Here is a 17,926-nt window from a genome sequence, read left to right as displayed (position 1 = left end):
GACTTTAACTTTTGTTTCCGAGTTGTAAAAAGTCTTCATATGATAGCAAAACATGAATTTTGTTTATTGTCCCTGGATAGTAGAATTATGTAAAACCTGTTATTAAAACCAATGCAACTATTATGAAGCTAAGGTTCACAGCCAGTGTTATTGGATAGCTATCTTATTAAATTCTACTTCTTCAATTTTACTAATCAAATTTAAACAATATTCCTCAACCTGAACAGTTGCTAGATAGAAGCTAGATAGAACAACATAACATTAATTCTGAGCTATTTAAGATAAAAAACCTTTGAATAAGTAAAAGCTTGTCTCGATGTTACCTACTCAGGGCTTTGAAAGTAAGTTGAGGATTGGATATGTGAACCATTCAAATCTTTGTTCTTGTTGTCAGCTAATGTTACTTTTCTTTATAATAGGAAGTGATAAAAACTGCTTTACTAATTATAGACCCATTAGTCTTACATCAGTTGTGGGAAAGTTTTGGAAGTCTATTGAAAGAATTTTGTAAAGTCACTTGAAGTTTAGACTTTTAAGAATAGTCAAGATGGTTTTACTTGGGCAAAATCTTACCTCACTGAGATTTGACATTATTTGAAGAGGGTACAACATGTAGGGAAGGGTATAGATATGAATGCGGTGTATCTTGATTTATAGAAAGCATTTAATTAGGTAGTGCATAAAACTTTGTTAAACAAGTAATATCTGTAGCTGTGTAGAATATGTTGGCTTATTGGGTAGAACATTGGAAGAAAGCAGAGTTATTATTACTTTTCATACTAACAGCACATGCATACCAACTTTTGTTACCCTCAGAGTAACAGTAAGTGCACACTGTAACTGATTGCTACCCAGTGTTATAAATAAATAGTTTGGTGGCCTATGGAGAGTCACATTTCCCCAAACCATGAGAGAAACCAAATGACTTGTCTCTATAAAACGAGACTCCAAATATGAAGAAAGAACTTGGTTATGTTTTTGATGCTATTACCTTAACCTGTTGTAGGTGTTTGAATCTAATGCTGACTTCCTTGGTCCACAACTCTTTGAGATATTTCCTCTTCTATATATTAATAGTATAAGAGAGAGTGTAAAATCCAGACTACATTGTGTCTGTTGACTACCTCGTTAGTCAGGTTGAAGCTGGTGTCCAGATGCTGTAGGTGTTTGAATCTATTGCTGACTTTCTTGGTCCACAACTCTTTGAGATATTTGCTCTTCTATATATTAATAGTATAAGAGAGAGTGTAAAATTCAGACTACATTGTGTCTGTTGACTACCTCGTTAGTCAGGTTGAAGCTGGTGCCCAGACGTTGTAGGTGTTTGAATCTAATGCTGACTTTCTTGGTCCACAACTCTGAGAAATTTGCTCTTCTATATATTAATAGTATAAGAGAGAGTGTAAAATCCAGACTACATTGTGTCTGTTGACTACCTCGTTAGTCAGGTTGAAGCTGGTGCCCAGACGTTGTAGGTGTTTGAATCTAATGCTGACTTTCTTAGTCCACAACTCTGAGAAATTTGCTCTTCTATATATTAATAGCATGAGAGAAAGTGTAAAGTCCAGACTACATTGTGAAGGACTTGATCAAGTTCCTATAACTATATGAAACCAATAGAAATAGTCAGTTTAAAGCTGAAATTTTTGTAAGTTAAACTTTATTCACAGTTGTTATGTACTTATTACCTGTTCTGTAGTAGTATCTTTACACATTACAGATCTGTGGACTCAGCAGATAGCCCTTTGTGGCTTTGCTATATGAAACACACACATTATGGCCATTTCCTTCAATGCTATACATTCATTACAAGTATTTATTGTTTTGTTTTTCTTCACATATAATCATGAAATTTTTGAAAAGATGGCCCAGAACTTCTCTTCCCTCCTGAATGATACCATATTGCGGGTAGCTCGTGGTCAGAGGACGGAGTTCACTCCAGTTTGGGTAATGAGACAAGCAGGACGGTACATGCCAGAATTTCGTGAAATAAGAAAAGATTTCAGTTTTTTTAACTTTGCATGACTCCTGAACTTGCTTGCCAGGTCACATTACAACCAATAAATCGTTTTAACCACGATGCAGCCGTAATATTCTCTGATATTTTAGTCATACCACAAGCACTAGGCATGGCAGTCGATATGCTTCCTGGTGTAGGCCCACATTTCCCAAACCATGAGAGAAACCAGATGACTTGTCTCTATTACAAGAAACTCAAATATGAAGAAAGAACTTGGTTATGTTTTTGATGCTATTACCTTAACCAGGCATTGGCTTGAGGGTAGAGTTCCCCTTCTGGGATTTTGTGGAGCTCCTTGGACACTTATGGGATACATGATTGAAGGTGGGGTAACAAAAACCATGTCTAAAGCCAAACGTAGGCTGTATGAGTGGCAAGTGTGGACTGTGATACAACTATGAATTACGAAAACTTTATTTGATGACTGGTGAAAAAGCTAATTTTGTCCAACAGCTGAACATTACTGCAAAGAAAACAAACAACTTGGACTTTAAAGCTTTGTTTTTATTAGGTAATGCACCAAGCCGTCTAACGGGACATTGTGACTTTTACTAAAATCTCAAAATTCACTTTTTCCATTCAATAGAACATGTCCACTGCAACCAACGGATCAAGGTGTCATAGCGACGTTTAAAGCTTATTATTTTAAGCGAACATTTTCTCAAGCAATAAAGGCTACAACTAGAGAAGCTGCACTATCTATGACTGAATTGTGGAAACATTACAACATCAGAAGTGCTGTCGAAAACATCAACGAAGCATGGTTCCAAGTTAGCAAGAGTGACACGAGAGCGACGTGGAAGCACGTTTTGCCTGATGGCGCAAGTCATTCCTTCGGCTTTGAGTCCGAAATTAGAGATATTTCCGAAGACGTCATCAAAATTGGACACACTATTTATTTCGAGTCTTTGGTCGTGGCTAATGTTCGAGAGTGCCTTTACACACATTCTCAAACTCTCGACAATGATACGCTCTCTAATATAGACCAAGATCGGGCATATCAGGAAGAAGAAGAAAGTCCAGATGGTAACGAAGGTGCTAGTGAAGAGCAGGAAGAATAATTTATCTTACTGGAACTTGAAACAATGTTTCGGGCAGTGGAAACTGCTATATACTTAATATGAATCATGATTCAGACCTGGAGTGCGGTTATAAAATGTCATTCGATGTTACCGAGAATTGAAATAAAGAAAAAGAAAATGGTGCAACCAAGAAGAGATAGATTTTCTTTAATCAGTAACATTTTAAATTTTTTATTTTTTTCAAAATAAAATATTCTTTTAATTTTCAAAATGACAAAAAATTCAAAAGTTTACAAATTAATATCGCTTTTATTTTACCTCATAACTATTTCTGTTTTCTAACTAATCAGGCTTAATTATTTCTACTATGAAAAAATCCCTTATGATACCCACGTATCGTTATTTTTCCTATTGAAACTATTCCCCGTTCAATGCTGATTCAATCAATGCGGTTGTGTTTCCCACGCATTAACCGCCCTGTACAAGGTTAGTTTACCGTTAGAAGCGTATAAATGCAGAGACGAATTGACATCAATAACCTCGTTTCATTCCTCGGCTAGTAGCTGAAGTGTTTAGACGTGAGAAGTTATCGCTGCCATGTTGTCTTCATCGATCAGTTCAATCCTAGCGTCTCAGTTGACCCCAGAAAAACCAAAATTCTTCAGCGAGGCGGCATGTTACTGCAGCTTTCAACACTCCAGGACCATGCATATGTATGTAAACCATGCAAGGTAGATATTAACGTTCAATGCTCTCCTGCCTAAAGTTCACGTTGCCTGTATTCGATATTTATTAAGAACGTTCATTTGTCTTAACTCCTGCTTGAATTCGACATTCTCTGGAAACAACAACTTTCACGTAACTCCATGCTGCTCACAGAATTCATTCCAAGACCACAGCATTGCCAACTAACTTTGTTAAAGTTGTGACCGAAGACAAACAAGTAGCTGATTTTATACTTAAACACGGATGTACCCTACAGTATTTTCATTTTAGTGCCGAACGCTCCCAACATCGATCAACTAATCTTCAAAATGTCAAGTCTGTCAATCAGAGTACTTCTATTCCAGTAAGCTTCTCATCTTCATGTATGCCAATTATCTCTGATGCAAGCAGGAATACTTTAATTAATGCTAAGAAGAAAGACAATGATTCTCCGACCTACGTAGACGTTACCTTTCAGCAGCGACTCAAACCAAAGAAGACAGCATCCTGCCAAGCTCAACCCACGCTCATTAAGACTGCAGACGTATCAACCGCTACAAATATCAACATCACGTTCAGCAAGAAGACACAAACTTATGCATCAAGCTGGGAATGAGAGATTATACTAATGTACTTATCTTGTGAAATAAATGTTAAACATATTATATTTATAACACTACATCTAGTCCCATGAAAACTTTTAACAATTAGAATAATGTATAGCAATAATATTCAAACCACTTCAATTTCGACATGTCTGTTGCATACGACGCTTTTCATTCATCAATAAAGTGCATTTTTTAAAAGATATGCCTAATGGTAATATATGGTAAAATTAAGGATATTAGTGTGAAGATAAAATTGATTTTGGTTGTTATTAGTGGATATAAAAGAAAGGCCTTTTAGTGGGAATTTCTTAAAAACCACAATAGTACTGATGAAATAAGTAAGAATCTTTACAATCAGATTAAGATTTCAGCTCTTAATGAAACCATGAGGGAACATATGTATTAGGTAATATTAAAGTCAAACCATGAGGGAACATATATATTGGGTAATATTAAAGTCAAACCATGATGGAACATATGTATTGGGTAATATTAAAGTCAAACCATGATGGAACATATATATTGGGTAATATTAAAGTCAAACCATGAGGGAGAAATGCTTTTAAAAACTGTTGAGTTTCATAAGGAACTAGTCAAGGAACCTGTTAAAACAATGGTATGTTAAATTTATTGTTAACTTCAAATACAGAAATGATTATGGAAATTGGAGAACGTATGGATGCGTATGATAAGTGCTCTATCAGGTGAAATGTTCTGTTGCAAATAGAGATAAATAAGAACGATATATGGGTCATAATTTAAATTAAAAGGATGCAACAAGAATAATCTGTTCTGAATTGGTCAACTGAGTTATGTAGCGACACTGATCACATGTATAAACTCTTTAAAGGTAAATTCTTTAATATTCAAGATAAACATATTCCTCATAGAATGAAAAGGGTAGCTACAAGGAAACAATAAACAGGTTGACTCACAAACAGTTTAAGACATTTTATACCAACACAGTTTATATTACCTCGAATAAATATGTAACGAGCAGGGGCGTAGATCCTGGGGGGATGGGGGATACACCCACTTCATTTTAGCTGGAAATATGGTAGATACAATAATCGCCCCTACACTTTAGTCTGTTGAATTGTTTTATTGCATCACAGGCCTACAAATTGTGTGTTTGTTCTTGTGATTCTCGTGTTCTTACCAGTCGAATTGCATAATTAGGCCTAGATGTAGGCTTTTTTCAGTAGCCGAAATGTACATCATTAATATAGGCGTGCTTCTAAGCTTTTCGATCTAAGCGATAGTTCGTATCAGTTAGAAGACTTAACTATACATGCATGTATCGTGGCAACAAGATTAGTCTGTGTTTGCATGTTTACAGCTTTCAGGTTCACGTAATCAGAGATTATCAATTTGGAAATTGCACAGTCCACATAAGTGGTTGCAAAAATCTTCCCCCCTCCCCCATTGGGTGTAAAAAATCTACGCCCTTGGTAACGAGGTCACAAAAATTATCTTTAGGCTGATAGCTCAAGTCTTGAAACGATATCCCAGAACAATTCTCATTCTACTGTCCTTCAATAATAATAACCGTTATATCAGACTTAATCAAAACCTTGAGAAAGAGTTCAGTTAATGTCAAGGAAATATTTGAAAAGTCGACACACACGGTTCACTACTTTTCATCAAGTTTCATATTAAATCTCACGTGATATAAAAGTACGTGCAACGTTACCTCAAAAGCTAGAAAGTTATTTCACAACAAAAACATACTTTATAAAAGTACTAATCAGTCATATTTGTTTACCTACTTTAATGTGAATGTCACAATACTGCATACAGCAAGGAAAAGAAATCTCTTAGCACCTGAGTTTGTTTTCCCTTAGCCCGTTTAAACTTAACACTTATGTTTTTTTATGTGCTTTCCTTGATATGGTTACATACGTACTCACACTTATAATTAATCACTGTTGCATCAGGCCTTTTTTTTTAACTATGTTCTTTATTTATTTGTACTACCATTAGGAAGTAGATTTATGTTGAAATTCAAAACAATATTTGTGACCCAGCTTTACAACTTTGTAGAATGAATGGTAAACAGAAATGAAAAAGGAAAAAAAATAAACTATTTTGTTGTCATTAAATGAACTTTACTTGGCCTTCTTTTCCCAAATAAGTTTTACAAAATATTTTCAATGGAAAACACTTCAAAACGTTTGTGTGAAACGTAAAATTATTTTGGTACTTGGTAAGATTATTTGGGAATGAAGCTTATAAGATTGCACTTAAATTGAAAACTCTTATGACATTCTTCATAAATATTCATTAGTATGTGTGTGTTCTTATAGCAAAGCTACATTGGGCTATCTGCTGTGCCCACCGAAGGGAATCGAACCTCTGATTTTATCGTTGTAAATCCGTAGACTTACCGCTGAAATAGCGGGGGGGGGGCTATTCACTAGTAATATCCAGAGGATGTATCAAAGAAACAATAAAAATATATAAAATTAAAAAATCCAAGTTGTGATGATTGAACAGATATCTTTTTGCCGTTGGGTAAAGTTGAGAAGAATGAATAGCTAACAGACGTACGCAGGCTCTATCATCAGTGGAAACACCCAATAATTAATGCATGAAATGAAGCAAACTTTATAAAAGGATCACATCAGGAACAGAAATTTCTGAATATGGGGATAAAAGTGATAAAAATCTGAGCACTTTCAAAAGATGGACTCGTTTTATCAGGATCCACCTTTCGAAAGCACTCAGGTTACAGGACTTTTTTGAACACGTGTTTTTCTGACATTTATAAACATGTCATGAAGTATTTACATGAGGTATGAAACACACGTCAGCAAACATTGGAAATGGTCTAACTGCTCACAACCATTAAGAATACAACTATATATTAATTGATTACACAAAAAAAGTAAGTACATGAATGTGCCAAAGGATATCGCTGGAGACATTGATGCTATATTCGTTTTATGAAACAAATTGAAACTGATCTATATATTGATTATATTGCTATGCTCGGTAATTAATCACTCACCCCTTCTAAGAGTAAATTTGACACTGTTTATTATCTATGTTTATGAAGTTATACGCTTCGTCGTCTCAAGGGATTGGTTAGTTGTAGGTTTATACCATAAAGACAAAAGGATAACGTTGAAACCACAATGTTTTGGAATGTTGGAAATAGAAATACTATTTGTGTGTTATAGATAAAAATACAACAGAAAAGATGTTCCTTTATTTCAAACAACAGTCAGACTACGGAAGAATCTGAAGACACTGATACCATAGGGTAGCGGATTTAAGGTTGGTGACCCAGGAAATGATAATTTTTGTGGGCCTTACATCCCATGTAATTTTACATATAATAAATTTATTAATGAGCCCCCATTAAAACCATGGGCCCTGGGACTAAGTCCCCTCTAGCCCCAACCTAAATACGTCATTGATAGCATGCATACTTAAGAAAAAAAAAGTGTAGATACACGGGTGTTCTAAATAATGATAACCAAAGCTGGGATCATTTATGGTGTGCGAACATAATGGATTTCATATTTTTTGTCTTTCAGAGAATCTCCAACACATTTCTCAAGTACACACAGTCTCTTACTTAAGTTGGCCAATGGACTCGTGGTGGGGAAAACAAAGTTTAATAATAAAGATGACCATTAACAAAACATAAAATATTTTTATTTAGTTTTAAGAATTTTGGAACATACTTACTCCATCATCTGGAAGAAAATTGGAAAAATAATATATGTTGACTAATGATACAGTATTGTCAAACACTAATTTACTGACATGGTAGACAGAAAGAAAATAGATTATGCTAATATGATATTCTATTAATAAAACCGTACGTTTCTCACCAGAAGGTAGGGGGTAAAAAGACTAAAGAACTTGTATTTGCAAATACACTTCAGCAACATGAATTAAAATACCTTAATAAATGTTTAATTTATAATAATTTAGCATTCCTGAAAGTAAAATTACAGTAAACCCAATCAACCAATACACGTTCTGATGTAACTTAAGAAAGATTAGATCATGATTCAAGTTTAACTAAAGGAGTGCAATTAAACTTTCAGCGAGTTCTCGAAAAGTGTCAATTAACTTTTAAATCAAGTATAGCAAAATTGGGGCCTTTTTTTAAGTCCTTTTTTGAATATCATAATCCACTAGCTGCATTTTGGCTCCGTGATATACACACATACGGTGCTAAAGTGGGAAATTAAAAGACGTGAAATATTTAGCACTTTATCAAATAGTTTTAAGTCTAAGAAGCTGTATACGGCGTTAAGAGCAGAGCACTCTTGTTACGAGTAAACTTTCTTTAATACGAAGTTCAAGGTCTGAAGATTCCGTGATATTGATAAAGAAATTGCGTGACCCAAGGTTTCGACATAAGAACAAATAGGTGAGTGTCTGGGTTAAATAGTGGACGGCCATTTCATTACAATACTCCTCACAAACTACTTTCTTAAGTGGTGTTTTGTCTTGACAATGTATGAAACTTTACAGTCCCTAATATAATGAATAATTTGCAACTTTCTAAAAATACTGAAGTTTTACAGATAACAAAATTGTAGAGTTAGCAGTTTTAAATACGAAAAATTATAGTTATTGGAACTGACTCTCATTTTTCTAAATTACCGTTAGAACTACGAATGTTTGTTTGTTTTTGAATTTCGCACAAAGCTACTCGAGGGCTATCTGTGCTAGCCGTCCCTAATTTAGCAGTGTAAGACTAGAGGGAAAGCAGCTAGTCATCATCACCCACCGCCAACTCTTGGGCTACTTTTTTACCAACGAATAGTGGGATTGGCCATGCCGAATCAATGAATTTGGAATTAAAGACGAAGTGCGTAACTTTTACTTAAAATCAGCACTTAAATACATTTCAAATATTGAGGCCAAAAAGGTCAAATAACTAAAACATTACCCACCATGCTTCACTAACATTGCGTTTTAAGTGGCAGTTTTCAAGTCGCAAAACTGAACACAGTAAAACAGAAACATATCTTTATGTACAAGAACTCTTCTGAAACTAACATGATTACATCAGTAAAATGATCTTCTTCATATGAACATGATCCCAGAAAATGATCTGGTGGGTGGGTCATATGTTGGGAACCAAATCCCTGGTTTAATGAAAAAAAAATCATTCTTCACATTTTCTCTAACTAACTCATGCAAACAGTATTATTTTGTATCATAGTAGGTCAGTGTGATAAATAAATGAAACCTTTATTAAAGTGAAAGGAGATCATATTTTTATGATAAATAAAATACCTTGTTAAAGGACCAAATAGAGCAAGACTAAGTCCAAGAAAGGAATATGATAAGTTGAGAATATTTCTGTGATGTAGCTTTCTGTGTCCAAAGGTCAGTATTCATGTAAAATGATGACGTAAAAATTATATAAATAGTTAATTAAGCAATGAATACTCTCTTATCCACTAAGTGACATGAATTATTTTAACTAGGTGAAGCTCTGATATTAGTGGTTGCTGGATATTTGGTTTTAGTTTACTTATGGCTCAGTTACAGTTCTTGACTAAAGAATCTAGTATAAAGTTATTAAGCATGTATGTTGCTTTTTTTCTTTTTCTGGAGCTAATGACAGTTTATAAAAATTGTGCAGTCAGTGCTGCATTTTTTAAAAACCTAAATTAAAATTTTCATTGTGTGCATTAATTATGGCATAATGACCAAAATAAAAATATATGTTGTGCAATATGATAATCAGTAAATATAATTAGAAAAATATTATTTAGTTTCTTGTCTAGTTTGCAGGTTGTAAGTACTAAAGTGGGGGGAGTACCTTAGGTTTTACCACCAGACCTGGTGTGGTTGACAGAACCTAGTGTAGCTGGTACGTAATTGTTTTTTCTCACTCATAATTAGCTTTTGTATTCAGAAGTAAATCAGATAATACAAAAGGGTCGTAAACCGCTAAAAAACTGAGTAAGTATGAAAGGTTAACATGAGTATTTCGTGGTTTAGAATAGGTGCCCCAAAACACCTTAACATTTCTGTAAATAAAGGATGCAAGATAAACTAACTTACCATGAAATCCATTACTTGTTTTGCCCTGCAGCACTAAAGAGTCATTAAAACTAACCCTGTGGTGAACAGACTATACTGTCTATTTCATTCTCATAGCATCCATATCAGCTAGTACAACATTTCCCGTAGCATGGGGCCCTCCACCCTCATCTCAGGGAGGCATAAATTATCTGTGATGGGGCACAATAATGCATAGTTAAGTGTTTAGATATTTTTTTTATTAAAGAAAATAATAATTAATTACTACAATACATATAATGTTTTAATATGTATCTGTGAATTATATCTAATCACATAACTTTCCCTTATCTAAAAAAAATGGTGGCACATGAAATCATGTTTCGTGCATAAAGAGTGATGACAAAAGTTTGGAAAATACTTTACTAGTACATCTGTATCTATACATATTGGAAAATACCTGACTAGTACATCTGTATCTATACAAAGTCCTTTGTATAAATCCTTTGGCTCTACACACCTTATTAGGCCAAACTGAAATACAGATTGCTAGATTACCTCAAAGTTGTATTTAACTATGTAATACCCAGGTACATCAAATCTGTGCAACCATTGTGTGATTTGTTACATTGAATTGTTTAAAAAAGAAAGCCATTGGATGAAGTGGTTTGAAACTTCAGAATTTCTTTCCACAGGTAGCATCTGCAAAGAAGATGTTTTGTGTATGTGATATTTATATGAACTTCAGCTTTGAAATGTGGAAAATATTTGTTGTGATACATTTTATTTTCTGTTTTTTGTCCTCTTACACTGTCTTAAAATTTTCCTATACTATTTTACAAAACTATATTGTTGTCTTTAATTTGAAAAATAATATACACAGCTTCACAGTTTTCTGTCACTGGAATACAATAAAAATAACTCAAGTTTTAAAGAAACCAATTTTTTGAAGATTTTTAAACCTAAAGGTTTCATTTGATACATGTAATAATTTTAAATCCTGTTTATATTCACTGTTTTTTAAATATTTTTTTAGCAATTTTCTTTACCAATTCAAGCAGTCACTTTTGCTAATATGAACTAGTGGAAACAAGGCTTAATACGAAGGCCTAACAGCAATACAAAAATTCATTTTTTTCAACAAAAACATTTTACCCTTTCGTACTGTAACATAATACTCCAAATAAAGTATGAGAGGATAGAGCAAGCTGTAAAAAGAAATCAGTTTTATATTATTAAAATGAAACATTGTATATTTCACATCAGTGTTGTTTTGTATGACTAAGCCTAAAGTTACATCTGAACTAAATATTGTTGTAGCCTAGTTGAGTTTCTTAAATTTAAAATTTGTTTTCTGTAAATTAGGTCTCATGGGAGGTCTTAACCAAGCTATATATGATCGAAAAGTTGGAAAAGTTGTACCTCCATGGGTCGTTCATCAGAAAAGTAAAGAAGCATACCAGTGGAAGGATATTGCATCTTGCACTGAAGTAGTGTACAACAAAATCATACAAGACCCTGTGCACAGTCTTGGTACTAAACTTAGCTGGTATGTGCTTCTTCTAATAGAAACAGTTCTTCGTATTTGTAGAGAGTGCAGCTAAGACTTGTCCAGCTTGAAAATATAATAAATAAACATGTCAAATACATTTTATGAATTATACTGAACATTTTTCAGTACCTTTAGCATTATGCAATCACCTTCCTCTGTGCTTACACTTGTTATTTGCACAAAGCAATGTGATACTATTTGAATAAAAATACCTTCCCATATTTATCATACTGAACATTACTACAGTATTGGTTATGGCTATTGGAAAACTACCAAGTAAATAAATTGTAAGTTTTATAATTATTCCACTGTGCACAATTGTAGGGATTGGTTCCTTTAAAAGTCCTAACACTTTCTGTTTTGTCACTAGTCAGTCATTATTGTTGAAGAGGTGTGAAATAAGTGATTCATCAGAGCACATTCTATTCATATTTTCTCATCTTATGGTTGAATAAATAGAGAGTTCATGTGCCAGTTGAATAGTAAGTAATGAGAAGCATCTCATGTACCACATGAATAGTAAGTAATGACAAGCAGCTCATGTACCAGTTGAATAGTAAACAGTTACCCAAACAGCTCATGTACCAGTTGAATAGTAAACAGTTACCCAAACAGCTCATGTACCAGTTGAATAGTAAACAGTTACCCAAACAGCTCATGTACCAGTTGAATAGTAAACAGTTACCCAAACAGCTCATGTACCAGTTGAATAGTAAACAGTTACCCAAACAGCTCATGTACCAGTTGAATAGTAAACAGTTACCCAAACAGCTCATGTACCAGTTGAATAGTAAACAGTTACCCAAACAGCTCATGTACCAGTTGAATAGTAAACAGTTACCCAAACAGCTCATGTACCAGTTGAATAGTAAACAGTTACCCACACAGCTCATGTACCAGTTGAATAGTAAACAGTTACCCAAACAGCTCATGTACCAGTTGAATAGTAAACAGTTACCCAAACAGCTCATGTACCAGTTGAATAGTAAACAGTTACCCACACAGCTCATGTACCAGTTGAATAGTAAACAGTTACCCAAACAGCTCATGTACCAGTTGAATAGTAAACAGTTACCCAAACAGCTCATGTACCAGTTGAATAGTAAACAGTTACCCAAACAGCTCATGTACCAGTTGAATAGTAAACAGTTACCCAAACAGCTCATGTACCAGTTGAATAGTAAACAGTTACCCACACAGCTCATGTACCAGTTGAATAGTAAACAGTTACCCACACAGCTCATGTACCAGTTGAATAGTAAACAGTTACCCAAACAGCTCATGTACCAGTTGAATAGTAAACAGTTACCCAAACAGCTCATGTACCAGTTGAATAGTAAACAGTTACCCACACAGCTCATGTACCAGTTGAATAGTAAACAGTTACCCAAACAGCTCATGTACCAGTTGAATAGTAAACAGTTACCCAAACAGCTCATGTACCAGTTGAATAGTAAACAGTTACCCAAACAGCTCATGTACCAGTTGAATAGTAAACAGTTACCCACACAGCTCATGTACCAGTTGAATAGTAAACAGTTACAGAAACAGCTCATGTTCCAGTTGAATAGTAAACAGTTACAAGCAACTCATGTTCCAGTATAATAATAAAGGGGAATAAGAATCTCGTGTCTTGTTATTTGGATAGTTTCCAAAATTATTATGATACTGAAAAAGATATTGTTGGTTAGAATGGTATGAAATGTATTTATTAGTTTACTATGTAGGTTAAATGTTGTTGTTTTATAATTAAGTTGATTTCAACAATTTTGTATCAAAACACACCAAGTAATGTATATTTACACAAGTTAAGGACCAATTTTTACTGGTATTAGCCTATAAGGTTTTATATCATAGAAAAAAAGTGATTCTATTTTATTGTTATCTGACGTTAAGTTTACGTTGGTATAAAAACTATTATTTCTTCCCTCTTCCACAGGTATCGACAAATTGGGTGCAGTTGGAGAACTTTTTTTTCTCTACTTCCTGCAGCAGAACATTTATTGTTTTGTTATCTCAGTGGTTTAAACCAGAAGAGGTAAACACCCTTATTGCTAGTGTGTAGAATTCATAGATAATATAAATATATATATACACACACACATAAATACAGCATAAAACCATTTAAACAACAGAAATTATTATGTAAAGTATGCATGTATTAAGCAGAGAGATATAATGTTAAAATATTGTGTAAAGAAATATTTCTATAAAAAGCCCATATGATCTTGTTATACTTAGAAAACATACACAACACACAGGAAAACATGTTGCATTAATGCCATATTTTTTTTATAAATTAGATGTCCATTTTCTTATTCAACTGTGTTGTCATAGGAACAACTTGTTTTAAACCTAGTTTTCTTACTGCTTTTTTAAGTGGTACAGTACATCAAAATTGATTCTTTTTAATGTTAACAGTATTGCTTACTATGCTATCAGCCAGTTTTTAATCATGCTTCCATTTGTAATATTATTTAGTTAATGAATTACAGAGATGATATACACCTAATTTATAGAGGTGTGATAAACATACAGCATTAGTAGTGGTGTGAAGAAAAAATGGATGTTCTAAATGGGCTGTATGGAGGGTGGATAAAAAAAGGTGTTGCTGGACAGTGTTTTTTTGTGGATTGAATATTACTGTACCATAAAATCCGTTTACTGAAAAAGATACCCTGTTATCACCATGGTGAAGGTGAGTTCTGAGTGAAGTTATTTGCATTATAACTATGTAATCAAAAGCAAACGCTTCTAAGTCCAGATCCAAATGTGAGATCGGGTGACAGAATTTAAGTTAATACTGGTGAACCTTGTTTGTAGTTAACATTATTTCAAATATAATTCATTTCTGCAAGTGAAATGCAGGGGACAAATAAGTGGTAGGTAAACTGCACAAACACACATGAATTGGCAAAGGACGTAAGAATGGAATCACGTAGTGTTTATTCTGATATATTTGTCAATTGTTTGTACTTTGTATGTAATAAAATTTGTTCTTTACGTTAGTATGCACTTGTTTCAGTATGTTTCACAATTCAGTACAGATTGTTTTATTAACTTATGTAAAATGCTAAAATGCATTCAAATCATGTTGATTAGTAAAAGTGTGGTTCCTTAGGCTGCTCAAACCAAGAAAACCTTTTGATTTTGAGGAGGAATATCTTGAGAATCAAACTATTTCACTCTTGGCCACTTTGCAGTGCTCTTGCACAGGGCATGCACATATGAATCTGGGTTTACAATATGTACGTGTTTGAATTACTCTCAAGTTAGGAGTGGCACACATAAAAAACGTGAAGGAATCTTCACCTTGCCAAGTTGACCATCCTTCACAAGCCATTATTCTCACCAACTCAAACATAGTATACTGTACCTTGTGGAGAGTGAGATTGAAACAAATATATACGAGTCACTAAAAAGAGAGTATTCATATAGGAGCCTAAACTAATTTTTCCCACTGTGCTGTTCCCCCCATTATATTACAGAATAGCCTACTCAAACAAGACTCACTCATTTCCTACATTTTAAATGTTCTAATCAATAATATATTAATGGTATTAACACTAGCTGATTCCAATAACATACTTCCCTCTTCTCGCAAAATTAACTATTCTCATCCAGTGCTGCCATCTATGTACAGTTTTTTTTCTTTACACATGCCCAACTTTCCTGCCTTTGTTCTACATTCACAACTTTTTTACATTATTTCTCTACCACCCATCTCCTCACTTAAGCTTTTCATCAAAACCCTGAGGGATTTTGGGGGATATCCTTTCCCTTCTTTATTCTATGTTGGCTCATTTGTCGTCTTCGGCTCTGGCTCTGCATACGTGGTTTCTCTGTTGTTGGGACCTTCTAGACTGTGATGCACCCTTAACTCATACATGTTTACCATCATCTTATCTTAGGTGTTTACATATGGCCCACTTCTATGGTAATACATATTGGACACAATCTCTGAGTCTTTTTTGAATCATGAACTTCAGCAGCACAACAACAGTCTGTTATATCTCAGTTATAGCCCAGTACAGCACCTATTACCATTTCTCCAACCTCTTTTTCCCAACACTTACTTGTTCCTTCTTTTTGAGGTCCTCATCTCATCGCATTCTTTGACAATGCACATCACATCACCTGGTGGATTCTAATCTGGTGAGAGCTTGGCTTATCAATTTTCTTCATTACTGGCATCCTTTCAACATGGAACATTAAAGTCTTCAAGTTTTATTGGAAGGATTCATAATCCCATTTTTTTCCTTCCTCCAGTGTCTCCTATACCCATTTTCTTTCCTCCATATTGGAATCTCATGACCAGCCAGTGTCTGTTGGAGGTGGTTCAGAAACTATTATCTCAGCAGGACATTGAATCTATTATATATCTTTCACCTAGTTTTATTCAAGACTCTTTGTTGTTCTTAAGAAAACCAGGACTGGAAGCCTATCATCAATTCGTCTTTCCTCAGTTACTTTGTTCAACTGTCCCATTTTACTGTTTCTTACCTGACAGTGGGCATTTTCTCTGGGCTTATGAATGACAGGTATTGATGTCACTAGTGTTTATCTCCATATCCCTATATCCCCATTGTCTCATCAGTATCTTCAGTTCGTCCATCACATGGTGTTTTATTCCCTACTCTTCAAGTTTGCTTCTGCCCCTTATGTTTTTTGTCAAGAGGTCAGAGCTTTTATTTATCATCTTCATGCTTTGGAGTTGTGATTGAGCCATTATATGGATTATTGGCTTCTTTTAGCTCCTTCCAAACTGAAGTTTGCTAACCATACCCATTAGCTTCTTCTAGTGACTGCTCAAATGGGCTATTTAATCATATTAAAGATGTCCTTCCTTCAGCCTACCCAATATCACACCCACTTGGGTGTCTTTTTCAACACCAATCATTCAGGTCCACCTTTTCCTCTGCAGCTTCATTCCATGGAATTGTTAGTTCATCATGCTCTTTCAGCTCTCTCACTTTCTGCTTGTAAGGTTCTGTCGTTTGGGGGACGTGGTCTTCAGTGATGTCACGAGTCATACTTTGTCATGCACATAGGTGACCCCTTCGTTAAACTCTTCATAATCAGTAGAACCTGCTCGGGATCCCTTGTCAATTCCCTTTATCCTTACTTCTAGCTTGATTAACAGTCTCTGTTGATGGTTGGACAAGATCCCTATGTTGGTGAATGTCCCACTTCCTTCTCCTTATCCAGAATTACATATTTTCACAGATGCATTCCTTCAGGGCTGTAGAAGGCTTTAGATCAAAAGGTCTTTGCATATCAAAGTTCTTGAGCTTTCTTGCACTCCATTGGACTTTAAATAACTCACTTCCCTTTGTCCCCTGCTAACATCAAAGATTCAATCCCCTTCAATGAACACAACAGGTAGCTCATTGTGGCTTTGCTATAAGAAAAACTCACACATAAACACATATAAACGTGCTTGCTTCCTCTCACCAGACAATGTCTGTTGGTGATTCTTTCTGACAATTCTACAATGGTAGCTCATATCAATCAGCAAGGGGATACGTGGTCAAGAAACCCCTGTTTTAAAATGTTGGATCTACTATATTGGACCCGCATAGATCATATTAATCTTGTGTGTTACATTCCAGGTGCTTTCAATCTCGTAGCAAATTGCCTTTCATGCCCCAATCAAATATGTCTGATGTAGTGATCTTTAGATCCCTTCATTTTCTGGTGGCTTTGATATTGGTGGGGTTTTCATTTTCCCCACGTAGATTGGGCATGCTACCTACTTCAGTCACAGGTTAGCCCTCTTTTAGTCCCCAGCATCTCAGCCTTGGGCTTTAGCTGTGAATGCCTTCAACTAGGATTGATACCATAAATTCCTTTATGTTTATCTTCTTATCTGATTATTTCACCAGGTAATCTCTCTCATCCATACCACTCTGTCAAGTACTTCTCATCACTCCTTATTCGCTACCTCAGCTGTAGTTTCCACAATTACAACAACTGCAATTTTTCCCTCCAGTATCACAACCTTTGTATCCCTTCCTTC

General features: G+C 34.7%; 1 long non-coding RNA gene and 1 pseudogene across 1 annotated transcript; both read left to right on the top strand.

Moving 5' to 3' along the window:
• The first annotated feature begins 1,857 nt into the window (after positions 1–1,857).
• Positions 1,858–4,363, top strand: LOC143242215 (uroporphyrinogen decarboxylase pseudogene; annotated as a pseudogene).
• A 2,741-nt stretch (positions 4,364–7,104) lies between these two features.
• LOC143243364 (uncharacterized) lies at positions 7,105–14,915 on the top strand. Its single transcript, XR_013024338.1, has 3 exons — positions 7,105–8,745; positions 11,721–11,904; positions 13,847–14,915. It is a non-coding gene; the product is annotated as an uncharacterized LOC143243364 (long non-coding RNA).
• Positions 14,916–17,926: the final 3,011 nt, after the last annotated feature.

The sequence above is a fragment of the Tachypleus tridentatus genome, unplaced genomic scaffold, assembly GCF_004210375.1.
Source record: "Tachypleus tridentatus isolate NWPU-2018 unplaced genomic scaffold, ASM421037v1 Hic_cluster_2, whole genome shotgun sequence".
NCBI lineage: Eukaryota > Metazoa > Arthropoda > Merostomata > Xiphosura > Limulidae > Tachypleus > Tachypleus tridentatus.
This window is presented reverse-complemented; position numbering and strand designations above follow the sequence as displayed.